Here is a 6,698-nt window from a genome sequence, read left to right on the forward strand (position 1 = left end):
ACTCTGTCGCCCAGGCGGGAGTGCTGTGGCGATCTCGGCTCACTGCAAGCTCTGCCTCCCGGGTTCGTGCCATTCTCCTGCCTCAGCCTCCTGAGTAGCTGGGACTACAGGTGCCTGCAACCATGCCCAGCTAATTTTTTGTATTTTTAGTAGAGATGGGGTTTCGCCATGTTAGCCAGGATGGTGTCGATCTCCTGACCTCGTGATCTGCCCGTCTTGGCCTCCCAAAGTGCTGGGATTACAGGCGTGAGCCACCGTGCCCGGCCTCTACAAAAACTTTTTAAAAATGTTAACCAGGCGTGGCCAGGCGTGATGGCTCACGTCTGTAATCCCAGCACTTTGGGAGGCCGAGGCGGGTGGATCACAAGGTCAAGAGATCGAGACCATCCTGGGTAACACGGTGAAACCCCATCTCTACTAAAACTACAAAAAAAAATTAGCCGAGCATGGTGGTGGGCGCCTGTAGTCCCAGCTATGCGGGAGGCTGAGGCAGGATAGTGGCGTGAACCTGGGAGGCAGAGCTTGCAGTGAGCCAAGATTGCACCACTGTACTCCAGCCTGGGCGATAGAGCGAGACTCTGTCTCAAAAAAAAAAAAAACCCAAAAACAAAAAAAGTTAGCCAGGCGTGGTTGGCAAACACCTGTGGTCCCAGCTACATGGGAGGTTTGCAGGAGAATTGCTTGAGCCCAGGAGGTTGAAGTTGTAGTGAGCTATGACTGCACCACAACAGAGTGAGATCCTGTTGAAGAAGAAGAAGAAGGAGAAAAAGAGTAAAAGGAGAAGAAAGGTAGAAGAATCCCAAAGAAAGGTAGAGTATATAGGATAAGAGTCTAGGAAACGAGGTCCTAGATCATGCAGGGCCTTATAGGTGACTCTGAAGAGTCTGACTTTTTCTCTGAGTGAAATGAGAAGTGCCCTGGAGTGTTTTGAGAAGAGTAGGGACATGCTCTGATTCAGGCTGCTGTGTGAAGAACTGCAGGGGCAAGTGCAGAATCAGGGGGACAGTTAGGCTACTGCAGTCATCCAAGGCACAGCAAGGGTGTCTTAAACCAAGTGGTGCCTATGGAGGTGATGACAAGTAGTCACATTCCATGTAACCTTGAAAAGTTAATAGGATTGGTCCAAAATAGGGTTCCTTGACCTTGGCACTATTAACATCTTAGGTGAAATAATTCTTTTGCTGTGGAGGTTGTCCTGGGCATTGTAGGACATTTAGTAGCATCCCTGGCCACTACCCACCAAAAGCCAGTAGCACCCCTGCCCCCATTATTATTTCTATTTTTAATTTTTTGAGACGGAGTCTCGTTCTGTTGCCTAGGCTGGAGTGCCATGGCACAATCTTGGCTCACTGCAACCTCCGCCTTCCGGGTTCAAGTGATTCTCCTCTTTCAGACTCCTGAGTAGCTGGGATTACAGGCGCACACCACCACGCCTGGCTAATTTTTTTGTATTTTAGTAGAGATGGGGTTCCACCATGTCCCCAGGCTAGTCTCAAACTCCTGAGCTCAGGCAATCCACCCACCTTGACCTCCCAAAGTGCTAGGATTACAGGCATGAGCCACCATGCCTGGCCCCCTGCCCCCATTAAAACAACCGAAAATGTCTCCAGACATTAACATTTGGCAATGTCTTCTGGGGGACAATATCCCTGGGGGGCAATGTCCCTCTGCCTCCCCACTGAGAGCCACTAATCTAGGAGGTAAGCATGGGACTCAGCTAGTCCAAACAGCCCTTCCCTGGGCTTTTAAAATTGGAGCTATAGGGCCAGGTTCTTTTCCCAATCAGATGGCGAAGATTTGGGGGATGCATTCCTATTACACAGGGAAAGCCCTTCTGCAATAGAGGCAGTCACGTATCTTCCTTTATTAGTTAGGGCCAAGCTAAGCTGCTAGATATAACAAAAAGGCCACTGAAAACAGTGGCTCACACAAGAGAAAAGTTTATTTCTCTCTCTTAGAGACAGATGATCCAAAGTAGGCAAGTGGCTCTGCTCCATGAAGTTTTCCAGGCACTTGCTTCCTTTCTTGCTGCTTCTTTAGGCCATTGTTGTTACCTACATAGTCAATGCCGACCTCCCAGAACTTTGTCCTCAGGCTGCAGTGAAGTAGAACAGAGAGGACAGAACGGACCAGGTTCCTCTTTTTTTTTTTTTTTTTTTTTTTTGACAGAGCCTCACTCTGTCACCCAGGCTGGAGTGCAGAGGAATGATCTTGGCTCATTGCAACCTCTGCCTCTCGGGTTCAAGCAATTCTCCTGCCTCAGCCTCCTGACTAGCTGAGATTACAGGTACACCACCACGCCCGGTTAATTTTGTATTTTTAGTAGAGACAGGGTTTCGCCATGTTGGCCAGGGTGGTCTCGAACTCCTGAGCTCAAGTGATCTGCCTACCTTGGCCTCCCAAAGTGCTGGGATTACAGGCTTGAGCCACTGTGCCCAGCGGAGAACACCTTAATTAATAGCAAGATAGGCCGGGCTCCATCTCAAAACAAACACAAAACATTCAATGGACCCTCCTGGAAAGTGGACCGGCCTCAGTGGATAGGAAGCTGGAAGTGGATCATCATCTGGTTGGTTCCTGATTAGACTCCTAAGGATTACAGAGGGCATAAGGGACCCCAGAATTCAGTGTAGCCTGTATCCAAGGAATTGCATGGATTGGGGCAGGGAAAGACAGAGACCAGTAGCTGGGCAGCTGAGGAGAAAAGACAGGCTGGGAAAGAGGGTAGAGGGACCATGTCTTCTGCCTCCCACACCATCCTATTTGCAGGTCACTGGCTGTGGCAAGCCTCAGGGTTTTCTATTTCCTAAGAGGACTCAGAATAAGTCATAGGGCCTGTCTGAGTAGTTCTCCAGGGACAAGGGAAGAAGTATTTTCCTCCCTTGAGCATGTTTAAAAAGACTGGGCTGGATGCGGTGACTCATGCTTGTCATCCCAGCACTTTAGGAAGCCAAGGCAGGCAGATCACTTGAGGTCAGGAGTTCGAGAACAGCCTGGACAACATGGTAAATCCTATCTCTACTAAAAATGTAAAAACTAGCTAGGTTTGGTGGCGGGCACCTGTAATCCCAGCTACTCAGGAGGAGGCAGGAGAATTAGCCACTGCATTCCAGCCTGGGCAACAGAGGGAGACTCTGTCTCAAAATAAATAAATAAAATTAAATTAAAAAACTGTAGGAGACAAAAATGAAATTGTTTTATAACTATACTCCATGAGTCCCACTTGATCAAAGGTACCAGTTACAACTGGTCTAGGACAATCTTGACAACCCTCTTTTTGCCATAAGTTGGTTCAGGAATGAGTTTGTGCCCCAGTTCTGGCCAATGAGATTCAAAGAGAAGTCTGTTGGAGAGTTTCTGAGAAGTCTCTGCCATTCCTTTTCTTCCTGCTTTGGTCATAGCTGCATGAAGCCGCAGTGCCCGGATCTGCAGCAGCCATTTTGTCACCAAGAGGAGACAAAGAAGGCAAAGAGGAAAGGTGAGAATAAGCAGGGCCCTTAATAACTCCAGCAAGACACTGAACCAATCCTGGAGCCCCTTACTAAGTAAATTAATACATTTTATAAAGTTTGAGCTATTATTAGTTAGGCATTATGGATTTTACTAGCCAGTTACATCTTCACTGACGTGATGCTGTAAGTTTAGGAGGCCCCATTCCTTTTCTCTATACAAATGTAAGATGTTGTTACAAATATTCCCAATCAAGTAGCACTTACATGCTATCTTACTGGATTATTGTTCTTAATAATTTTTTTTTTTTAAGAGACAGGGGTCTTGCTCTGTTGCCCAGGCTGGAGTGCAGTGGCTATTCACAGGCACAATTATTGTGCACTGCAGCTTTAAATTCCTGGCCTCAAGTGATTTTCCCATCTCAGCCTCCTGAGTTGCTGGGACTATGGGTTCCCCTCACTGTGCCCCACTTAGATATTATTTTCTCTTAAGTTATATTTATGGCCCAGCCAAAACTGATATTGCATTTCCGTGTTATACCTATTAGAAGTTAAGGAGCTATTTATACTATTAATTTCAAAAGTTAAAATTTAATATGAAAAAATTGTAGCTTTACCTGTGATAACTGACTTTGTCTTGTCCTTTAGGTATGATTTCCATAAATAACAGAAAATAATGCTTGAGCTTGCCAATAAAATATAGCCCATTCTCTTCTGGTTTCAAACAGTCTCTTTTGGACAGAGATTCAGTCAATTCTGAGTTTTCACTCATTCCCAGGACGGTTTCGCCCCTCTCAAGAGGTCTCCCAAGCTGATGTCTGAGTGCAGGAGGCATGCATATGTTCCTGGGGCCAGTGGGATTACCTGCTTGCTCTCATGTTTTCAATGAAGACTGTACTAGTCCTCTGTGAGATCAATTTCTAGTGTGCTGGCTGGGCACGGTGGCTCACACCTGTAATCCCAGCACTTTGGGAGGTCGAGGCAGGCAGATCACTTGAGGTCAGGAGTTCAAGACTAGCCTCGCCAACAGGGTGAAACCTCGTCTCTACGAAGAATCCAAAAATTAGCTGGACACGGTGGCACACGCCTGTAATCCCAGCTACTCAGGAGGTTGAGGCAGGAGAATCGCTTGAACCTGGGAGGCAGAGGTTGCAGCGAGCTGAGATCACACCACTGTACTCCGTCCTGGGCAACAAAGCAAGACTCTATCTCAAAAATAAAAAAATAATAATAATAAAATAAATTTTAGTGGTGCTTTAATGCTAGTATGGGTTGTTTGAAAATCTGACTTTTTATGAAGGTCCCAGAAAACCCAAAATAGCCTTGGGAAGAGGGAATGCACATCCTAAGGATGGATGGCTACTGGGCAGATTAGGGTTGGGGAAGCAGGATGAGAAGAATGACCATGCCAGGGGACACTCTGTTGTGGTGTCTTGGTTAGATGCTCCCTAAAGACCATAGCACAGGCTCACTGGTTTAGATGTGCCTGCCAGGGGCATTAAATCTTAGTGAGTGTCTCATTGAGATTGCTCATGGTGCCAGTGTCCATGGGTGACCCCCAGCAGTGGCCTCCAAAGTGAATTGTTCCTGTAATGTGATCTTGACTATGTTCTTATTCTCCATCCTTCCTTGATTCCTATCCAGTTGTCAAGTCTTTTGGTCATTCTGTGGGCTCTCGCTATTCTTTCTCTTTAAATCAACCAGAGGGAGCTTTTGAATTTTGCAATCAAGAGCCATGGTGGCTACAAATGCTTTCAGGAAATTTAAGGAGAATGAGCTTGTTGGGAGACAATTCTCCTTGGGCCTTTTGTGTTTATGCATGTCTTGAAAGCAGAGACCCTGACTTTTCAAGGGTTTTTGTATAAGTGAACAATCTTGGAAAATAGACGTAGTGCCTCCTTCCTGAGCAAACAGCAGGTTTGCTCACTACCCATTATAAAAGATTCAGGTTTCTTGGCTGGGCACAGTGTGGCTCAGGCCTGTAATCCCAGCACTTTGGGAGGCCGAGGCGGGCGGATCACCAGGTTAGGAGATCGAGACCATTCTGGCTAACACAGTGGAACCCTGTCTCTCCTAAAAATACAAAAAATTAGCCAGGCGTGGTGACACGCGCCTGTAGTCCCAGCCACTTGGGAGGCTGAGGCAGGAAATTGCTTGAACCCAGGAGGTGGAGGTTGCAGTGAGCCAAGATTGCACCACCGCACTCCAGCCTGGACGACGGCAAGACTCTGTCCCCCCCGGCCCCCCACCAAAAAAGATTCAGGTTTCCAAAGCTTGGGATTTCCCTAGTAATGCAAACCTCTGCATATACCAGTATTCACTGGCACTCATCTGTGTCACTCATCGGACATTAAAGCAAGGGAAGCTGAGGCAAATAGGCCGAAGTTGCTGTGCCACGAGTAATAAAGTCCTTTGTCTCTGACCTGGAGCCTCGTGTTTTCTCGCAGCACCCATGAAACTACAACTGGTTAACTTAGTAGCTTGCAAGTAAGATAACATTTCAGATCCTTCACAGTTCTTGATAGGGTTGCCCCCTTGTGACTAGGAGATTCCTGGGGCCAGGTCTGCTCTCTGTTCTCCAGCCCATCAACTTGCCTCCACCAAATTAAGATGCCCAAAGCGGCCGGGCGTGGTGGCTCACGCCTGTAATCCCAGCACTTTGGGAGGCCGAGGCGGGCGGATCACGAGGTCAGGAGATCAAGACCATCCTGGCTAACACAGTGAAACCCCGTCTCTACTAAAAAAGACAAAAAAATTAGCTGGACGTGGTGGCGGGCGCCTGTAGTCCCAGCTACTCAGGAGGCTGAGGCAGGAGAATGGCGTGAACCCAGGAGGCGGAACTTGCAGTGAGCCGAGATCGCGCTACTGCATTCCAGTCGGGCGACAGAGCGAGACTCCCTCTCAAAAAAAAAAAAAAAAAAAAAAGATGCCCAAAGGAAGGGACTCCATCGCCCTCCACTCTCAGACTTGGATGGAGGATTGCAGATCACTATCAGACTGGGATCTCTTTGAGGTCAGCAACTTCTTCTCAATAGACAGAGGGCTTTCCAGAGCTGAATCTGTCCATTGTCCATCTGCACATTCCTCTCTGTGCCAATATACTCCACTTCGAGTCCAGGAAAGGAAAGGATTTTCCTGAAGCTCCATGATTTTACTCCCTCCCCAGCCTCTGCCCCCCACAAATACACAATATCCAGGAGCTATACCCTCCTCGTGCCCAAGTCCTACTTCCTACTGGACTTGGCACCT

Source organism: Papio anubis, chromosome 17, assembly GCF_008728515.1.
Source record: "Papio anubis isolate 15944 chromosome 17, Panubis1.0, whole genome shotgun sequence".
Taxonomy (NCBI): domain Eukaryota; kingdom Metazoa; phylum Chordata; class Mammalia; order Primates; family Cercopithecidae; genus Papio; species Papio anubis.